This window comes from Alosa alosa, chromosome 21 (assembly GCF_017589495.1).
Source record: "Alosa alosa isolate M-15738 ecotype Scorff River chromosome 21, AALO_Geno_1.1, whole genome shotgun sequence".
NCBI classification, from domain to species: Eukaryota; Metazoa; Chordata; class Actinopteri; order Clupeiformes; family Clupeidae; genus Alosa; species Alosa alosa.
In genome coordinates this window covers 22,559,957-22,581,074 of record NC_063209.1, presented here as the reverse complement: position 1 = coordinate 22,581,074, position 21,118 = coordinate 22,559,957, and the positions used below count along the sequence as shown (strand labels likewise).

Below are 21,118 nucleotides of genomic sequence, written 5' to 3'. Positions count from 1 at the left end.
AGACAACTATTGGCATCTGTTTGTGATTTATTATGCTAACGTAACTTAACTGTATGGAACTTGGTCCCCATCTTCTATTTTGTTTGTTCTGCAGCGTCAACTTTTATCGGCTGGATTCTAGCATCTAACGTTACGATTGCCTCTGTTGGGTTTGCTTGATCAAGTAAGATACTTTCTGGGTTGTTAAAATGTAATGTGAACACATTCCCGTAGCATTCCAAAATAGACCAGAGATGCTTGTACTCAGTCCCGGCGGCATGGGGGGGCTTTGGGGGGCCAGGCCCGTCCTGGAAGTCATCTGTGCCCGCCCTGGACGAGCTTGGCTGCTCCAACCAACCCCAATCCCATAGATTGATTTTGAACACTTATTAAATGTAGGCCTAGCCTATACGTTTGTCAGTCTAGCAAGTAGCAAATAAAACTTGTAAAATCTGTATTATTCCGTAGCTAATCAATCAGGAACATTAGGTAAGCCCATCACCTAAATGGAGAGGAGGTTACGTTAGGCAGTCTACTTCACTTCTGCACTAACCCCTGTCATCCGATGACAAATATAGCTTATCGGCTCGCAGGTAGGCTATATCTCATATCGTAGTTAGTAGAAGTATGCCTAGTAGTTTCTGGGTTTGTTTGATAGCGTTAACCTGTACAGTTTTTTTCTTCTGACCTAGTCGGAGAACAGGGAGCTTACCACTCCAGGGCCGAAGTTATCCGTAACTTTGGGGCTAACTCCCTAACACTCTATCTGAAAGTGGTTAGCAAATGAACGAGGATTTTGGTTTTATCTGCGGATTTATTTTTGCATTTTTTTTTTAATATGACTAGCTCCAGTCTCAACAGCCTGTCTACTTTTTCCACACTTATCTCAGTTCTAACACACAAATCCCCTCTCGCTTTCTCTCTCTCCATCCCTGCGCACAGGGCTCTCTTAAAGGAGCTGCACCATTTTACAACAATTGGATCTACATTTTCATATTGGAATGTTTTGTCAAGTGTAAGCTTAAACTACCGTGATCAATTTAAGTTCCAGTGCCCCCCCTGGAAAGGTGTAATGCCCGTCCGTGAATTTGTGTCTGCCGCCGGGTCTGCTTGTACTATATGCATATTTGGAAATTTTGGGATTGCAATAACCATAATGATATCGTTATGTAACAACCATCGTTTCGGGGACTCTGATGACAGTGAAGAGACAGAAAATGGTGACTTTGCATCTCTGAGGTACCTTCCAACTCGCCTCGTATATCAGTTGAAGCCTCAAGCCCAAGCCAATTGCACTGGCAAAGTAAGTAATAATCTCTTAACATTGAAATAACTAAATCATAATATTAATATTAGAGATATGGTTAACATTCTTAGAGCTAAAGACATTCCCCTCTCTTTGTATCTATTCCTCCAGCTCCACCATCTCGCCGAGTGCCAGGCAGCCGAGTCACTACCCCTCAACCAGGAGAAAACTGTTAAGGTAAAGACTGATCTCTGAAATAATATTAAATACAGTGGCCCCATCTATATTAACACAGCAGTAGTCACTCCATTTCAGATCAACAGATTGCATCTGCATTACCATCTCAGATTTTCTGCATACTTTATCCATTACTTTCAAAATCTCAGCCAAATATTTTGTCAGTTAAAACATCTGCATTCATGCAATATTGCCTGAAAAGTTCATTCATTATTATCAGATTGTATTGAAACACATTGATTTCAATGTCAATCCATTCATGGAGTTGATATAGATAGTGCATACCAAAATATTGAAACATACAAATTTGTGTCCAGCATGACCAGAGATTTGTTTTTGTTTGCCATTGTTTGGCCCTGTAGCTCTCAGCCTACCATGGTTAACAGATCACAACCATTTATCTCCCTTAGCAGCTCACCATGGGGCAGGACCGCAACACTCTTCACCACCTCAACTCCCTGCACCTGCACCTGCATTTAACATACGGAGAGTTACTCAAGGTAGGGACTGATCTCTGAAATATTAGTAGATTATTATTATATTATATATATTATATTATTAATTATTAGAATAGAAAGGCCCCATGTGTATTATCAGTCATGGTTAACAGATAACTACCATTTAATAAAAAAAAATTCCGCCTCTCGCACACCGCCCACCTCACTATGTGCCAGGAACGGCAGTCCCTCCACAACTCCCTCCACCCTCACACCAGCCCTCAACGTGCAGCGAACAGAGGAGCTTTGTAAGTCATGTTTCTTTTTAAATTGAATCTCCTTAATACCTATCTCATATATTGTATTGTGTAAGCATACTTGGCTTTGGATGCTACATACCATAAACATAAACATATCTGTCTGTTTGATTACAGGTGCTGTGAGGGAAAAACATGGTGACCACGGTCTGCCACGGACACTGAAGTCACCAAACACGCAATCAGGTGTTTCAATCGGCGTGGATCGGGCAACGAGGAGAGATGTGTTCCGCCTCCATCCACACAAATGGAGTAATAGGAGAAATAAGCATTAAACAATCTTTTATTGAACTTCTTGTCATTCACCAGTTATTCATTTTCTGATATTTTAGCTGTGCATAGCGCAGTATTTCATTGAAATTGTAGCCTATTAGATAAAATATTTCATGTCTGCACTGACCTAGGCCTATAAAGCACTAAATTAGGTTTTGACCACAAAATGAATGTAAAGTAGCCTAGGCAATGTAGGCTACTTAAAGGAGAATTCCGTGTGATATTGACCTAAAGTGTATTGAAACATGATACCGAGTGTGAACGTATGTCTCATAGCCCATCTCGGCTTGTCCCCTGCACTCCAAAATCTGCTTCGGCATCGGGCTAGCCATGCAAATAAATCACTGTTTTACACCCATTTACGAGGCTCAATGTATCTCCACACTTCATTGGTAGACTTCCGAGGGCCCTGACATTAAAAACGAGACATTGAGAACTTTGAAAAAGCACTGGTAGTTTACTTACAAGACGATTTATACAGACAGTATCTTCACGTAGTTTAGCGTTTGCAGCCATCTTGAATTTAGTCCCACACAATAAATTAATTTATATTACTATACACCAACTGGCGATAAATTCGAGCGACGAGTAAGAATGAACAGGTATGATAAGGGATCAGATTCCAAAAATAATTCAGTGGAAATGCATGGATTCCAGTTTCTTCCAGTAGCAGCAACTGGAACCTTCTCAGAGAAGTGATATTTCCTCTCATTTCCTCTCTGATAGCCCTCCGGTGTGGTCAGTGTAATTAATTTGTGGTCTGTTGTGTGCACTGTGGACCTCGCTTTAGCACAAAGCCGTGAGGTCATGGTAAGATGTTGAGTTATCAGATACCACCTTCCAACTTCAGACCACACATACACACACAAACCCCCCCCCCCACACACACACACACACACACACTCACTCACACACACACATGCATATGCACACAGATACACAAAACACACCCACCGACACACACACATATGCATATGACAAATACACCAAAGACATAGGCATATAGAAAATTCACAAAATACACAAGTTTATTTAGAGATGGAGGTGGTCTGTGTACATACATCTAATCATTAACTCTTCTTCACTCAACATGTCATGTTGGGCTTGCAACAATTTCGTCCGATAAGAAGCTAATACACAGTGACAGCATAGTGAGGTCGTCTGTGTGATGTAAATGATTAAATGTATGTACACATCTAATCATTTACTTCAACTTCATTTCAACTGAATTTCACCTCGTGACACCAGGGCTGGATCAAACAAGCCAACTTCGCAATGGTATTGCATAAAAACGACCAGAGATAAGTAGAGACGGAGAGGGAGAGAGACGCATGAATTTAGAAGTTCAAAACAGTCTTGGAAACCAATAGGAAGTCCAGGGTTATTACAGTCTCCTCCGGGTCTCATTCAGGATGTATCCTCTAGCAAAATACGTTCTCATCCTCCAAATTATTATCCTCTTTTCCATGACCAGCCAGGCTCTGCTATGCGAGAATTGTTATGAAGTGTCATGCGTGGATCCTACGGACTGCAAGGGGGGGCTGGTGCCTGATCTCTGCGGGTGCTGCAAAGTTTGTGGCAAGCTGAAGGGTGAGCGCTGCGGAGGACAGTTTGGATTGGGTGGGAACTGCGAAGAGGGCCTGAAGTGCATGTACAGACAACCATGGAATCCTAGCGGGTTTGGGGTTTGTGAAGGTCTGTATAGTCGACACCCTACGTTCGTTATATGCGTTTTGTGAAATTAATGTGACTGTTTGCAATACTTAGCTTCTCCCAATTTCTTATTATTTCTTAATAATAGGCCTACGATTGATAGTACCTAAATCTATAATGACATTGTCATTGGCCAGTTTGTATAGAAGTGGCATTTATTATTGTACGTTTATCATGCTTATCGTGAAAAAGTTAAACATGACATAGGCCTATCATGATGAACATGCCCCACCCAGAAACCAAGTAGTCAAAAAACAGATGCACAAAACTTTGCAGGAGAAAGGTTCAAAAACAAGGAAACTCAACAAAACAAAAACCCCTGCCGTGGATTTTTTCAAAGTTTACACTAACAGAACCCAGACCTAAAACTGTGATAGGAATGTTTGGAGAAGGCTGCAATTGTTTTCTTTCATCGTTAAGCAATACATAATTTCCTTCACTCACAGAATCCAGGCAGTAGGCTTCCAGTTGGGGCAGAGAATGAATGTCATGAAATTGGTGAGTAGGCCAATCTCTTTGACCTGATCACAAGGTTGAAGTTATCACATATTTCACTTAGATTATATTCTTGAATGGTAAAAATGATAAAACTCAAAGTATACTTTCTTTGCTGTTTGTGGGTAGTCTAGCTATCTATTTGTTGTTGTTTTTAAATAAAAAACCTTCTCACATTCAATGCAGTTTTACAATTGTGAGGAAATAGGAGAGCCTTATGTATTCTGCACCATGTCAGTGAAGTGGGAAAACAGAATTTACAGACCAACATACATACTGTATAACTTAATTCAGTTCAGAAGCAATCCATAAAAGACAAAACATGTGCACATAGTTTTAACAATTCAGCTGGTACCAATGCACCGGTTGAACACAATTGAACATTCTAAAGAATATATGGGTTCATTCTGAGCCTGATTAGGGCTCTGGGTTCATTGACCAGAACCTCTAATAGACCTCTCTCTAGGGCTCTGAATTCAACATGGAATTCTAGAACCTTATATTGTTGCAGAACAGAATCTTCTGTTAGAATGTTAAAAAAAACTCCCTTGCTGACATCTGCACATCTGTCTTTCTTTATGGTCAGCTTCGAGGCGAGCTCATCCAGAATGGTCAACCGAACATGTGATTGCTGCAAAAAGAGAATGGAGCTGCAGGACCAGTGCTCTGCCAGTTTAAATTTGCTATGTGTTTGCAGTTTGTACAGTTTAAATCAGCATCAGAATGCTATTCTATACAACTACCATATCTAACAGCATGATTATTAGACTTAATTTTAGCCCATATACTATGATACCAATTACATGAGTGAAATGTAATGTAGTATGAATTGCTTGTTAATTAACCAGCACCAATAAATGCATACATTTGCAACCAAATTGATAAGAATTAGACCTCAATTTGATACATGTGCTCTCAGTGGTAATTTCCAGTCTTCACAAGGTTCACTTATCGACTTTGCAACATTTTCCTCAGCTGAAGAGGTTAATACAAAATGACGGGCTAAACATGGGAATGCATTTCTTTTTTTCCTTTTCTCTCAGTCTTTTCTCTGATTAAAGCACTGATCTGATTCTGATTCCTTTGACCATCAGGCAATATGGTTAACACATGGGTGAATTTCTGACTGAAGGTGATGCATGCTTACAATACAAACATGCATCTGGTTTACAATACAAACATTCATCTTGTTTACAATACAAGCATGTATTTTGTTAACAATACAAGCATGCATCTTGTTTACAATACAAACATGCATCATATTCAGGCAGATATGCACAACTCTGCAAAAAGTTGAATGTGTTCCCCTAATTTGAAGCTACTGGAATATGACTCCTTTAGTGATAAAAGCATGGGAAGATTGTCAACTCTCTGTTTATATAAGCTAGTGTTAATAATTCTGCAGGTCAATACAATTAAACTAGTGTTAGTGATTACTCAAGCAACCTGCTGTGTTCCTACCATATGAAAAAAAAAAGATCTCTCCGACCAAGGCACTCCGTAAGATAAAAATGTCTTTAATACAAATTGGACATTTCCAAAAAGGACCTTATTGGCATGAAATTAGACTTACTGTAGGTTTGAAAGGTGTCTTGGCACCAACAATGGGATTAGAATTCATGTTGCCTAAGATCCACAAGAATCTGGAACACCCTGAGGGGAGACCAATCATCTCAGGCAATGGATCATTGACAGAGCCCTGTTCCCAGTTTGTGGACTTTTTTTTATAAAACCTTTAGTGCGGGATATCCCGTCTTTCATTGAAGATACCACTGATGTTGTATGCAAACTGATGAATATTACCAATGCTACTGACTGTTTTAGATGTAGCCTCTCTGTACACTAATATTGACCACCAGGAAGGCCTATCAGCTTAACAGCATTACTTGTCATTTCAATTTCAGCTTCAGCGTTTAAGACGCATCTGCAGTAATAACTCTGATTTTGAAAAAACAGGCCAAAGATATGAAATTGAGATTTTGTAAAAGAGGTTATTCCCCAATTCTAATCGACAGTGCAATAGAAAAAGCCCGTTCTCGAAATCAGCCTGACCTCCTGAAGAAAACAAATATGGCTAAAAACAATCCCAAAAGAGAAAAACAAATAATTAGGTTCAATTGGAAAATGATTAATAGTGATCCATTTTTAAAGGACATTTTCCTAAATCCACCTATGACAGTTTTCAGAAAAGCATCATCTATAAAAGACAAACTGTCAGGAACCTGGCTCAAAAAGCATGGTTGCAAAACCTCTCTGGGGAACCTATACATGTGAACATGGTTGCTTAAAGACCTCTGGGGAACCTATACATGTGAACATGGTTGCTTAAAGACCTCTGGGGAACCTGAACATGTGGGTCATGTAAACACTGTGAGGGTGTCATTGGGGGCAGCCATGGCCTACTGGTTAGTGGCTTCGGCCGGTTCGAACCCCGACCAGTAGGAACGGCTGAAGTGCTCTTGAGCAAGGCACCTAACCCCTCACTGCTCCCGAGTGCCGCTGTAGCAGGCAGCTCACTGCGTTGGGATTAGTGTGTGCTTCACCTCACTGTGTGTTCACTGTGTGCTGAGTGTGTTTCACTAATTCACGGATTGGGATAAATGCAGAGACCAAATTTCCCTCACAGGATTAAAAGAGTATATATACTTATACTTACTTACTTATTCAGTGCAAGATATTCCTTGATCTGAAAACCTAAAAGGAATATAAAACCAATGGCTTTATCAATTGTAGTTCTCAGTTTGTTATATATCGCCTACAGTGCCCATGTGGGTGCTGTATTTAGGACAAAGAGGAAATGAAAAGAAGGCTTTTCCGAACACAAATATGCAATACGGTTCAACAATAAAGACTATCCAATGGCCAAACACTATAGAGAAATGAATCACTGCGACCCTTCATTCTTGAGAGTCCAGGGTACTAAGACGATCACTGCGACCCTTCATCCTCGAGAGTCCAGGGTACTAAGACGATCACTGCAACCCTTCATCCTTGAGAGTCCAGGGTATTGAGACGATAAAGAAAACTGTAAAGGGATAGGAGGGGATAGATTTAAAATGCTGCTGCAGCGTGAAACTTTTTGGATCTAAGATAAGGAGATAGCCTAGGCCCTTTTTGTAGAAATGTCCATTGTGTAGTCTACTGTGTTTGCTTTTTTTTCTGAGTAACTGCAACTTCTATATGATATTTCCTCTCTAAATGGACATATTTATCTCCTGATGATATGATACAGTGTGATTATGATATAGTTGTGGGTGCCTGTACAATCTGTTTTTTTGTTTTCTGTTTTTAAGTATATAAGTGTATATTCTTTTGATCCCGTGAGGGAAATTTTACTCTGCATTTATCCCAATCCGTGAATTAGTGAAACACACTCAGTGAGGTGAAGCACACACTAATCCTGGCACAGTGAGCTGCCTGCAACAACAGCGGTGCTCGGGGAACAGTGAGGGGTTAGGTGCCTTGCTCAAGGGCACTCCAGCCGTGCCTACTGGTCGGGGTTCGAACCGGCAACCCTCCGAAGTGTCCGAAGTGCTAACCAGTAGGCCACGGCTTTTCTTTTCACAATGAATTGTGTTTGGCATGTGATTGCTCTCCAAGATCTGTGAGAGGGGCGGGTCTTAGTAATTGATTGCTTCGGATCTAATTAAGCAATTAACACCTGTGCTCTATGCCTGCACTAAAACCATTCATTCCTGTGTTGTCTTACTATGCCCTGAAGAAGGCCCAAGCTGCTACGCGTGGGCATTTTTAGGTCCTTTTTGGACATTTCCAATTTGTATTAAAGACATTTTTATCTTACAGAGTGCCTTGGTCGAAGAGATCTTTTTTCTCATAAGTTTTGGGTGTGTTGGGAAATGATGATGAATAGCAAGGTGGCGTTGTGCTTCTCAGAGAAGTGATATTTCCTCTCATTTCCTCTCTGATAGCCCTCCGGTGTGGTCAGTGTAATTAATTTGTGGTCTGTTGTGTGCACTGTGGACCCCGCTTTAGCACAAAGCCGTGAGGTCATGGTAAGATGTTGAGTTATCAGATACCACCTGCCAACTTCAGACCACACATACACACAAAACACCCCCCACCCCTACACACACACACACACACACACACACACACACCACACACACACACACACACACACACATGCATATGCACACAGATACACAAAACACACACACACATATGCATATGACAAATACACCAAAGACATAGGCATATAGAAAATACACATGTGTATGTGCCCGTCAATGTGTATGTCTATATACATATACATACACAGACATACACACCAACATATACACACACACAGAAGAGACATTGTGTCTCAATGGGACCTTCCTGAGGGGTATTTCTAGGTTTACTGGCTTAACTGGGTATGTTAACCCAGAGTTAGCGGTAAACCTGGGATTTCAGTTCCAGAACGCTCAAATATGATCAGGCTATGTAAGTAACTATGGTAACATAGGCTCTGAAGTTAACTGGGTATGTAAACCCAGAGTAAACGGTAAACCTGGGATTTCAGTTCCAGAAAGCTCAAAAATGATCTGGCAATGTAAGTAACTATGGTAACATAGGCTCTGAACTTAACCTGGTAGGGGTAGGTTTTGTTCAGTTTATGTTCAATTATGTTCGGTTATTTCAGTGCATGTTCAACCAGGCCGCTATTTTTACACTTGTCACACAATGACGTTTCATTTTGAAGAAGGTCCGATTGACAAAGAAGCACAAAATCATGTAATATTTATCCGTGGAATTAGCTGTGAGAGGGCTATAAGACCACGACATCACATGATAGCCCATCCTTTCTTTTCCAAACGTTATAGTTTTTCCGCTGAATCCTAAATTGGGCTAGGCTACTTGAAAAGTATTCTCTACTCCATCCCTACATTAGGCTACGCATGGATTAGAATAGAATAAAATAAATCTTAGCTAGCCAACACCATAGGACATTTGCCTTTGGCTCACCAGACATCGGATGGACAAAAAACATCTCAGACACACTGAAGATATAATTACAGTGCAGTAGGCTAAAAAAAAGGGAAAACATATAGAAAATGAATAAATAAGTTTAAATATAGACTAGGCCTACACAACAGCTCAGCCAGGTATGTGTGTTGTCACTAGTTTGGTTAAGAATGCCGATGGAATTTGGGATAAAATAGTTTTTCAATAGGCTACACTTTTTGCCTCTCTCCAAATACTTGAAATTATGTGCATCTATGATCGCTCTCCGACTGGGAATTTAGTATTGGAGATGCAGAGCATATCGGCAAGCTGTCGGTCGGTGCGTAAAGTTTGCCTTGCGCTAAAGCAGTTCCTGCGCAACTTCATTCGTTTTCCTGGACACAAACCCACGAGGATCATTAGAGTGTAATTTCACCAACTGGCAGGTCAGCATCACGTATTAAATTTTCCAAATGTGCACCGAAATGTGTCCAATAGGCTACCCATGCCTTCCGGCACCCTTCCGATGATGGAGGCGCAAAAGTTTAACTTGGCCCACAGCAGAACCCACGTTAAAATAGAAAATTACATTTGTGGCCCACTCAATCTGTGACAAGGTAGGTTAGTTTAATAAAGCATCATTTAAAGCAGTCAATACAATAGCCTATGTGATGTCCACTGAATTATTTAATTGTGCTTTTGACATTAAATAGGCTATCCTAAACGTAGGCCTACGCATTTCAGTGGTCAGTTAGGCTATTCTCTGCCAAGCAAGGTCTCGGACGCAGACGCTTAAGTATTGCTCTTTTTTTGTTATTACAGTTCTCTCCTCCTTGTAAGCCTCACTACTCCGCCTCTGAAAAATACGGTGCTCTTCATTTCGCCGATTTCACTCATGGTTTCGACTCTCAATAGATGATGCCTTTATAAGTTCGCCGTGAACGTGCACAACTCTAGGTTATCTAACACAGGGTTAATTGAACTAACTGGTAACCGGTGTTTTGGAACCGACAGCTCGGGTTTAGTCGCCACAGGTTCAGACAACCCAGAGGTTAAGTTTTATCTCAGTGTTTGTTAAACCTCCTTTCTGGAATACCCCTCTGGTAAAATAAAGGTTAAATAAATAAATAAATAACAGGTGTGACTCCACAATTAGAAAAGTATGTTTCTTCGACGCCATAACTCACTGGTCCCCTGCTACTACTCTCCCCGTGATTTTGGTCCAAGTCCAAGATATACTGTTTTGTGGTGTCTCGCTGAAAAACAGAATGGCTGAATGTGTGGACAAGTTAACCCTCTAGGCGCCACGGTCGAGTTTACTCAACAAGATGCGGTACTGAATAAAACGGCCGATTTAGTCAAATAGGGTGTCATATTTCATTCGACCTCCACTCCACTAGATGGCAGACATGTCATACGTCATCCCCGAGTTGAAAAAACGGCATGCTTTAAACAAAACTTTCTAGCTACAGCGCATTGAATCAGTGCGCGAAATACCGGAGCTAGTGTGCGTGTGAGCCACTTTGTCAGAGCGATATTGTCAACGTCAGCAAGTATTTGCATTAAATTATCGTCTAATGGCATCAAAAAAGTTTACCTGAAATGAAGTGTTGGGTTTTCTATTCGCGGACCCTGATTCTGAAGGGGAATATCTGCCTTCAGAAAATGACGGTGATTCGTTTAGTGAGGCTTCAGATGCGTCCCTGCCTTGCAATGATGCAGCTGGACAAAGTGAGAGTTTACTCCATAGTTTAGCTTACACCAAGCACAAACGTTGAATCGTTTGCCCAATGTCACTGGTGGGAATAATGTTTCACGGGTTCGGAGTGTTCATCGGGAAGTTAGCAGGTAGGGCTGCACGATTATGGCTAAAATGATAGTCACGATTATTTTGATCAATATTGAGATCACGATTAATTATCACGATTATTTGCTTATTTCAACCAAAACAAATTTTATTGTCACATATGCTTTCACATCCATATTTTGCCTTATTACGCTAATGTACAAATATGTGCGTTAAAATAAAATAGGTCCTCTTATTCACCAAAATTCAGTGCATCTTAAAAAAATAAATAAAACAATAAAGAAAATGTAACAAAATTTCAACAGGGCACTAGTTTCCATTTTACATTGTGTAAATATATTTTAGGAAGCAAAATATAAACTTGTTGTACCTGCATAATGGATGTGAATAAAACTCAAAATATACAATTATTAAAAAAAAGAAATATTCCATAACAGAATGTAACCAAATGAGAACATTTCAAGGCAGAATTATGTAGAAAAGACTAGTTTACAGGTTTTTGGAAAGAAACACTAGCCTGTCAACATTTTCTGGCTTGAGGGATGAGCGAAGGCAGGTCACCACATTCCCCCCTGTGCTGAACACCCTCTCAGAGGGAGAACTTGTAGCCGGGATATAAGTACTTCTTCGCCAGTTTTGAGAGATGTGGGAAGAGTCTCTGATGTTCCCTCCACCAGTCAAGTGGGTCGTCCTCACTGTCTAGGTTACCTGATTGTAGGTACGACTGTAGCTCAGAAGATATAGCTTGTTGCTCTTGGAGAGGACTGGATCTTTGTGTGGCTCCCTCAGCAGTCTTGAAGAAACTCCCCAAGGTCTTTTTCTTTTTTGTAGTAGGTGCATCCTCAGCAGTCTCACCATGGGGATCAGTTGGGCCCATCTCCTTGAGGAGTGCAGTAAATAAGATATGAATACTGAATAGCCTTAATAATCTAAACCTATCCAACACTCATTTCCAGAGAGTACATTACACCACTGGATTTCATTTTAATCCACTTAAAAACATTATTTTATCATACATTCTGTGTATCTAACATCAATATAATTACTTACAGCCATGGCTGCAGGTGTAGTCCTCGCCATTTCAGAAGTCAGTCTGGCATGAATTGGTGCAACATTGTCCTCACTGACGTATCTCAGCTTGAACCGTGGATCAAGCGCAGAAGCCATATCAAGCAGTTCTTGTGTCAGAGGATCATTGTATTTTTCTTCCAGATAGCTCAGGATCTTTGTCTTGATGGTGCAGGTTAGGTCTGTCTCGCCATCATTCACTTTCAAGATGGAGGATCTAAAAAGGTGGAGGACTGGTTTCACAAAGGAAACACTGACATACTTCTCACTGGAAAGCGCATCTGTAAATTCCGATAGAGGGCTGAGGGATTTGTTGATGGCCTCGAGGACGTCTGTGTCCTGCCAGGTGGGGATGAGGTGTCGGGCTTTTCTGTCATCGGACAAAACCTGAGAAATCGCCCTCTGCTGCTCCAGGACTCGTGCGATCATTGCCTGCCTTGATCCCCACCTTGTGGGACACTCGGTCTTCAGTGTATGCTCTGGAAGCTTCAGTTCTCGTTGTGCCTTTGATAGTTGCTTTTTACGTCGCCAGCTGTAAGAGAAGCTGCTTACCAGCTTTTTGCAGAGACCCACTGCTCGGTCAATCCGAGGATCTCTCATTGCATACTCTAAGAACATTAACAAATCATATGTAAAATTAAACCACAGATTTGATAAACAACCCCAATCATATTATTCAAGATTTAAGTCAAATGCTATGTCAGACAACATAAGTAAAGCTGTTTGATTTTGGTTTCTCAACACTAGCAGAAATAACAGTTATTATATTAGGCACACATTAGTAAAATAAGTACTACATTACTACAATTACAACTACAATTATCACAAATTGCATAATAGTTCAATGAATTATATATATTTTTAAATTAATATACAATTATTTTATTTTATATATATATAACTTTTACTCCCCTATTGCTAGATGGAGTCTGTGGCCAAAGCACTGGAGCCTAGTCCAATTATTTAGAGAAGCTGCCTTCACCACATTAGCTCCGTTGTCTGTTGTAATGCAGACAAGCCTCTCTTCCTGCGAGCTCCAAGATGCCATCGCCTCCCTCAGGCCCTGAGCAATTGACTCTCCCGTGGGATCTTGCGGGAAAAAAGACGTTTGCAAGCATCGACTCTGCATGGCAAAATCCTCGTTGATGTAATGAATTGTCAAACTCATGTACGGATCCATTGTCCTGCTTGACCACAGATCCATTGTAGTTGCAAAGTACTTTACATTAGCAAGATCACTCTCTATTTCCCCTCTGCGTTTTCTGTACATCGCAGGTAATGCCACCTTGGAAAAATAATTGCGCGAGGGGATCACGTATCGTTTATCCAGAGTGTTGACCATGAATTTGAAGCCTTTGTTTGTCACCGTGTTTATTGGGCACATATCTTTGGCCAAATGAAATGCGACTGCATTCGTTATTTCACGGTGTCTTTGGTTGGTGGATGGGTATGGTGATGCGCTAAAGAGGCTCGCTTCGATGGATGCCTGAGTTGATGTTGTGGGTTGATTAGTCTTTGCAACACATTTCTTGGCCGTCATACATTCATCGTAATGAACTTTATGGTGTTTTTTTAAGTGGTTAAAGAGGTTCGTTGTGTTGCTTTGTGGCGCCAACACAACTTTACGGCACTCTTTGCATATGATCTGTTCTTGTTTTGTGTCACTTGCCTTGAACCCAAAATGCTTCCACACAATGGATGACGATCCGATTCTCGGGACAAGCCCCTCGGCTTCGCCCTCTGCTACGTTTGACATGTTTTTGTTTTCTTTGTTAAGATTGATAGCCTTTCGAAATTTCCCCCTCTTTACTCTGGTCTCTGTCACTGTCTACATCTAAACTAAGCTGCGCAGTGCAGGGACCAACTCTGACTGGCTCATGGAGGCACGTGATCAAACCGTGGTTACGGAGCGCTAGAGTGGCTTTGCAAAAAAAAAAAACATTGAACGGATGGAATTAAACATTTTAAATATCGCTCGATCACGCAAATTTGATCGTGGGAAGCCAAAATCGAGATCGTGATTAAAATTCGATTAATTGTGCAGCCCTATTAGCAGGGTGTTAGTGGTGTGGCGAACGAGGCTGGAGATAGCCTAATGTCCATAGCGCTAGCTTCTGTCTTCTGAACGTGTGCCTCTCCGCAATCGCGGCGACAGTAACGTGGTGGAGCCTTTGTCTAATGCCACTGGGTATGTTAGACGAGGTCGGCGCTCATAGGACAGTTAGGGGGAACGAGAGGCAGTGTGGGGAGTCGCAATGAGAATGACAGTAGACCTAGTCCGAAGCTGCGAAATTCTCTCCACTCGACGCAAGCCTTGAGGCAGATCTGGCCATACTGCTCGCAACAGGAGCAGAGGTGGTGACACGGGGCAGGAGAGCCATTAGGCCATGCATAGTCTATCACAAGATGATGGGAATGCCGGCCCTGTATGGATAGGATATGGATAGTCATTATCTCTACAGCAAAAGGCCTGCTACATAAAAAAAAAAAAATTGTCAGCCATTTATTAGTAATGATTTACACTGTTGATTATCTATTTCCCTGACCATTTAGGACATGTGTTCTTTTTTTGTGTGTTCATGTCCTTGTGATGTGTGTGTCTTTGTCAGCTAAGAAAAAAAACAACAAAAAAAAAATCAACAAAAACAACAAAAAAGAAAAACAAATACTAACATTGTCTCTTGTCTTGTCTCACATCTCACTCCTGATCTGTGCCTTGCCGTGGCAAGTGAGCTTTTGAACTAAACAGGTCTTGTCTACTGTACTTGTGTTTGTGTGTCATCTGAATAATATATATGTGCCCCATACATGGAATCAGAGTGCCTACTGTATGTAGTAAATGGAAAATCTCTACAGCAAAAGGCCAGCCTACCGCTACATGCATTTGGTTTGTTTCTGCCATTTATTAGAAATGATTTATACAGTTTGTTTAGTACTTACTATTTACCTGAGCATTCAGTATTGTGCAATATAGCATACAGAAGGTGAGGGACATTTTGGGGGGAAAAGAAGTGGTGCATTTTATCATTCAAACATGCAACTTTTCATGAACATTCTATAATCCAAGATGGCCGCCACCATATGATGTCATAATATGTAAATTAGATATAAACATTTAATCTCTACATAAACTTTGGGTCATCCTTAATATTTCTCTAATTTACAGAAAGTCTCTATCTCTTATCACTTTTAAGATATAGCCTTTTGAAATGAAGATGTCAAAATCGAACGTTTCAAAAAAAACCTCTGGCGCCTAAAGGGTTAAGATTTTGAGTTATCAGATAGGCCTACCACATGCCAACTTCATACCACACATATATATTATTAGATAATAAAGTGTAGATTCATAAATAGAATAAGTAATAAGTTAGGTCTAATAAATAGAATAAATAAGATTTTAAAAGGTTAAAAACATTTAGAAGAATATAACAAGAGTTTAAGGTATATATTGTGATATGTATGGAATTTCATGGTTATGCATTGGTTTATAAGAAATGTAATGTTTGTTTCTAATTTCATAGCTAAAGAAATGTTGTTAGGATATTATGTTTTGTATCTAAAAGAGGAAATGCTGGAAACATGTATTTTATGTTACATTTGTATTATATGAGCCAATGAGTGTTTAGCTAGAGGTCAAGGGTTATAAGGAAGTAACTGGGAGAAAGGATGACACGAGGTGTGTGCGTGAACGAGAGGAGAAGCAAGCGAGGACGAGAGTGGAAAGAGTGAGAAGTTTGCCATAGTGTAACACAAGTATAGCGGATCTTTTAGTGGGTAAAACACTCACATAAGTCTGGAAGTGTTTATAGACGGACGGCAAGTGAGTCTTAGTGTAACATTCAACAGTGGTGTAGTTGTGTTCGTGAACTTCGAGAACTCTGACCGAGAGTTTCCCGCGAGTGAAAGCCATATGCTAGTCAACAAGACCTAGCACTACTGGATTGTGAAGGACTTTGCATGAGGGTAGCCTGATCGGCTACTTATCCACGCACCATTCAACTAACTCCGAGCTCCGGATCTCCACGACCAACAGTTAGGCCTGTCGCGATATTCAATAAATCAATTAATCGCATGATAATTAAAATTAGCGCGATCATTTTTCTGGCCGCGATAAATGCCATTTGCATGCTTGTTTGTTTTCCTCCTCTCTCTCTCTCTCGGGTCCTTAGAGTAACGATGAGTGAACCCTGATGTCAGTCACTTGTCAGTCGCATGGTGTGTGGCGAGGCGGGACTACTGGCGTAGCCTACCACAGAGTGCAGCTAAAGAGCCGCGTGAGAAGTATACCGGTAGGCACTAGGCAGAGAGAAAGCGAGTTCGAGTAGGCTACAAATAAAGACAAAAAAGATGGAATTCACCTTTGGCTAAGCCACACCCTAGAATGTAGATTGACCAATCACAGCGCAGCCAACAACGAGCTCCCATAGAGGTCCGACACTTTTTCACATCGCTCCATTGACTTTAATGCAGGCGTCTCATATTTTCGGTCTCTGCAGGTAGTTTGATCAAAAATATGGTTAAACGTTGTGCCTGGGGCATTTGTAATACAGATACGCGTTTCCCAGAAAGGTTGGAGGGGGGTGTCCGTTTTTTTCCCCTTCCCAAAACCGAAGTCAAATCCTGACAAGTGTCGTCTTTGGATTAAACTCTGTGGACGTCCTCACAGTCAGCTAAACCCCTCGAGGATCAACAAGCACACTTTTGTGTGCTCTAAGGTAAAAATTTTCTTTTAACCTTACTGTGAAGTTATATGATATACTAGTTAGACAATTTTATGCTGTGTTAGGTTATGATTTCGGTTCTCTACCCTAATTATTGAAGAATCAATGTGCTAGCAAGCAAGCAAGTTTAGGGATAGCTTAGCTATCTCGTAAATCAGGATTGTTTTCTTTGACTAGCGGCTGGATGTTAGCTAACTTCGTTATTAAAGATACAAACACCTAACGTTAATGTTACAGATACGCTGTGGTAGTTTTTAAGGTGACTACCGCCAGCGTGTTGCCACAGTCCAACAATATTTTACATCACTATTTCAGCATTTTGTTAATGGAGAACCAAGTCCCGAATCCTCAAATCCAGTCCCTGCTATTCCTGGTGGAGGAAGTGCAGTCAAAAGTCGAAGACTGCCAACTAAGAGGTATAATTAAATAATTCAATCACAGAAAAAATATTAGTCACAACACAGTATCAGAAAAATATCAAACACTTTAATCGATTTTACATATGTATTTATTTGTATGTATCTATTTACAGAGGCATCTCCACAGTATCAGGCTCATCAGTGCAGGACATCACATCAGAGGAGTTGTCCATGGTCATTGAAACAGGTAGGCTACAGTTCATGTGACGGTTGTGGACTGTCATTGCACATTGTAGGGAGAAAGTGCTCAAAAAAGTACCAGTCAAGTTTATCTTTTATTTTCCTCCACATCTCGAGATCAAAACAAATTTGCTCCAGGTGATAGTCACTTTCACATGACACAAAAAGGTCACACCATGGCATCCCAGTTATCCCCAATTGTCCCATGATTTGGAAGTAATATTCGTGAGTACGATTGAGCCTGTAGGTGTCATCGCTACCCTTTTTAAGGTACTGGCAATCGGTGTAGCTGATTTTCATTGGACATTTAATTTCGAGTAGTCCATAGGTCTCACTCTCACCACTCTGAACCCTTCTGTCCGGGGATGTACCCAAATAGGGGGCGTTAGGGTTGATGACAAACCCACACACTTGCACATCATTACCAGTGATGACCGCATACTGGGCTGCAGCGGCTGGCTCAAGCTCCAGGCCTCTCTTCATGGCTTTTGTCATGATGCTCTTCTTCTTCCTCTGCATGATGATGGCAAGTTGTTCAAAGTCAGCTCTTCTAGAGAATATTCTTTTGAAGGACGATGAGGTTAGGCGAATAGAGCGGACATGATGCCAGATGTTGTTGCTACTCTGCTGTCTGGTGTTTTTCTCAAATGCCTCTGCCTCAGCCTTTGAGAGACTACTATGGTACTGAACCTTTCCATTTGCTCTTTATTAAGGACAGTACAGAAAGAGCCTGGCTGTGGTGGCAAAGGGAATGCTGGGAAGTCACTGGAGTTTGATAGGGAGGATGCTTGTGAAGTGTTGTCCAATAGTGGGAGCTGTATGCATTGAAGGGGAAAAGAACATTTATTATTTACATTACGTTTCTTTTTTTTTTTTTTTTTTTTTTTACTAGGCCTCATTTTATTAATGTCATTGTTATGTTTTTACACAGAAAACCAGATTCACACAGCAGACCAGATTCCCACAGAGGATCCACACCAGGATCGCACAGAGGACCAAGAAGAAATAAATCAATTAAAGAGGCAACTTGCCGATAAAGAAAAAGAAAATGCTTTGCTGAGGGAAGAGATTCAAACTCACTCATCTCACTCACCCACACCCACACATTACCAACTCACACCAGAGACTATATCTAACTGCAATGTGCCTGAGTACTTTAAGTACAGCTACAGGTTTTAGTTATGATGAGTTCAACAAGCTGTGTGCTTTTTTTAGGATACCCAGTACTTCAACGGATACACAAACACTTAGACCTGTGACATACCACAGAGTAGATCAGCAAATCAACCTCATGCCTTTAAGACAACAGTTCCTACTTGTGCTTATGAAGCTGAGGCAAAACTTTGATCTGAAAGAGCTGGCCTTCAAATTTCAAATTCCAGAACGAACTGTTAGCACTTTATTCAATTCATGGATTGATTTCATGTATGGTAGGCTAGGCAACATGTCTATTTGGCCACACGGACACAATAACAGAAAACATGCCTGACAACTACAGGGCAGAGTTCCCAACAACATTTGCTATTCTTGATGGTACAGAGATTAAGACAGAAAAACCAACATCACTGTTACTTCACTGTTACTACTGTTAAGTCAGACTTACTCAAACTACAAATCTGCCAACACACTTAAATGTCTTATTGCCTGTGATCCTCGTGGTGCCATTATCTTTGTATCCACACTTTACACGGGATCAATCTCAGACCAAGAGCTATTTAGACAATGTGGGATCAAAGATTTACTGAAAGGTCTGCTTCAGTGTGGCTATCTTAACCCTTTGCAGACGGCCCATTCTAATTTCGGTACCCCAGTACCGATGACGTTCAGTCTAATAACTCCGCCATACCCCAACCAATTTTATCACTGAAAACGTCCTCAAAAACGTCACATCATAGGCTTTCTGGTGATATGATTGGTTAAGGGATTTGTGGCGCGAATTTCTTTTACTACGTGAAGGAAAAATCAAGAGTTGACGTCTCCCTCCACTAGAGGAAAAACAGCAGGAAGCACTATGCATCGTTGATCTTGACGTCGTCTAAAGGAGAAACTACTGGATCATCTGAGGTAAAAACAAGTCTTTTTGTGTTGTTATTACTTGTTATCCATGTTATTACTTCAAAATCGTTTTTAAAAGTTATTTTTGCTGGTAATTACACCTTGTATGCATGGCCGTAACATAATGCGTGTGTGTGTTCACTTCAGCTGATGATGGCAGCTGGTATTTTAGCACACCGTAATCTTTAGTAAACTCATCATTTTCAGTCATTTTTGGGGGGCTACTATATGTCAACCAAGATTACAGACCTACTAAGACTGAAACTTTAACGATTTGTTCTATTTTGAACGATGTTGCTTGCTTGTCATCTGATAGAAAACTAGCTAAGTTAGGTAACGTTAGCATCAGGAGAGGCTGCAACATGTCCTTGACGCGTAGTCGCGATAAAGTTCACTCCCGTGCTTCATGACTGCCAACTTTATGTCAAGTAGACCTAATCGGTATTTTATTGTCAAATAAACCTTTCATTCCTTCGTAATATGTATAACACATTTTACAGTTGTTTGTAGCAAAGTTGCTTAGATAGAAACATCTGACATGAATGACAACGTTAATGTTACGTTACCGACGTGAAGACTGTGTTGATCACCGATGGTGTAACGTAAGGATTTTATTCATTGACTGCTGTTTTCATGAATACATGACTGAAGATTTGTTATAAATGTGTTTTAGTATTGTTTAGCTTTTAGGCTGTAAGGTTGGCTGCTACGATTATGAGGTTTTTGGGTGGCTAACTATGATGGGAGCTCATACACCCAAGCCTACTCGTCAACACATTATTTTCTAAGGGGGTGTTTTGTCTTTACGCAACTGCAGTAGCCTATGCACGGTGTGTATGTGTATGCATACGCTGTTTAGATGTTTTCTGTCATATCTCCTGACTCATGTTAATAAATCAATTTTTGCTTTTAAGCTGGTATGCTATGTATGGTTTAGCCAAGGCAATAACACTTACTGTAGTGAGCTCTGAGACTAATGTTACCTCTCCAAGCAATATTGGAGTCCTCCAGTGACAATAATACTTTTAGTGAAAAGAGTCATGGTTGGTGGTGATTAAGATTATGTGGAAGTAATGTAAAATAAAACTAAACAACCTATTCACTATCAGACCTGTGATTTGTTATTTTAGATGGAGGGAGAGAAGTACGTGCAACTGGGGTGAAAGCAGCCGACTGCTGATGGCAAATATGACTCCAAGGACCACGATGGCATGGACATGGGACATG

At 40.7% G+C, this 21,118-nt stretch overlaps 2 long non-coding RNA genes across 2 annotated transcripts; both read left to right on the top strand.

The window, feature by feature from the left end:
• The first annotated feature begins 3,763 nt into the window (after positions 1 to 3,763).
• Positions 3,764 to 5,575, top strand: LOC125286650. The gene is made up of 3 exons (XR_007192215.1): positions 3,764 to 4,184; positions 4,649 to 4,700; positions 5,284 to 5,575. It is a non-coding gene; the product is annotated as an uncharacterized LOC125286650 (long non-coding RNA).
• A 10,619-nt stretch (positions 5,576 to 16,194) lies between these two features.
• On the top strand, positions 16,195 to 19,678 carry LOC125285997. The gene is made up of 4 exons (XR_007192113.1): positions 16,195 to 17,231; positions 17,553 to 17,653; positions 17,770 to 17,843; positions 18,768 to 19,678. It is a non-coding gene; the product is annotated as an uncharacterized LOC125285997 (long non-coding RNA).
• Positions 19,679 to 21,118: the final 1,440 nt, after the last annotated feature.